Below are 1,214 nucleotides of genomic sequence, written 5' to 3'. Positions count from 1 at the left end.
AAAATAACAGACTTTGCCAACAGAATTGAGGAGGCAGAGAATCACACCAGTGACCTAGAGGATAACTAAGCAGACCTTAAATGGGAAAAGCAGTCAAATAAGACAATCAGAGAAGCTGAAGAAAACCTGAGAGCCGTGTCTGATGCTACAAATAGGAACAATATTACAATAATTGAACTACTGGAGCAAGACACAACAAAGAAGTCAACAGCAAAAATAGCAAGAGAATTCTTAGAGGAAAACTTCCCAAGTTTAATAAATGAAAATCATGCAACCATTCATGAGGCTGAAAGAACACCAGCCAGACAGAATCCCAAGAAGTCACCAAGAGGCATAATAATTAAATTATCCATCTATGAGGAAAAGGAGAAAATCATAAGAGCAGATAGGGAAAAACAAATAGTTGCTTATAAAGGTACCCAAATATGAATATGTTCTGATCTATCAGCGGACACGATGAAGAAAAGAAGGGAATGGAGTAACATATTCCAAAATTTGAAGGAAAATAACACAAACCCAAGAATACTATACCTGGCCAAATTAGCTATTAAGATAGATGGAGAAGTAAAAGTCTTCCCAGACAAGGAAAAACTCAAAGAATACATAAAAAGAAACTCAGCCCTACAAAAGATACTTGCCGACCCAGTAAAGGCACTCAGCAAGTGCAAAAAAGAGACCATCACATAGAACAACTCCACCCAGTGGACAACAGCCTCTAAGATAGCATTTGCTCAATAGTGGAAAGAAGGCAAGAATGAACTACATACACACACAACACAAACTGATAAGATAGGCACAAAAACGCCCAACACAAAAGGTACAAGCTTACACTACAGAGTCCACAGATGGATGTAATAACACTGAATATCAATGGACTGAACTCAGGCATTAAAAGGCATAAGCTAACAGACTGACTCAGAAAACATAACCTAGCGATCTGCTGCCTACAGACAAAAACAGGTTAAGAATTAAAGGCTGGGGGGAAATATATGAAGCAATTGGCAATGTAAAAAAAGCAAGGGTAGCAATCTTAATCTCTGACAAAATTAATCTCAACGTACAAGCCATAACAAGAGACAAGGAGGGGCACTATATAATGCTCAAGGGAACAGTAGACCAAGAATCAGTGAGCATAATAAGTGTATACACACCCAACGGGAGACCCGCAAAATTCGTAAATCAAATACTCTAAAAGATGAAAAAAGAAATCACAG

Source organism: Echinops telfairi, unplaced genomic scaffold, assembly GCF_000313985.2.
Source record: "Echinops telfairi isolate 266 unplaced genomic scaffold, ASM31398v2 ScPeMD7_7457;HRSCAF=8495, whole genome shotgun sequence".
Classification (NCBI taxonomy): Eukaryota; Metazoa; Chordata; class Mammalia; order Afrosoricida; family Tenrecidae; genus Echinops; species Echinops telfairi.
This window is presented reverse-complemented; position numbering follows the sequence as displayed.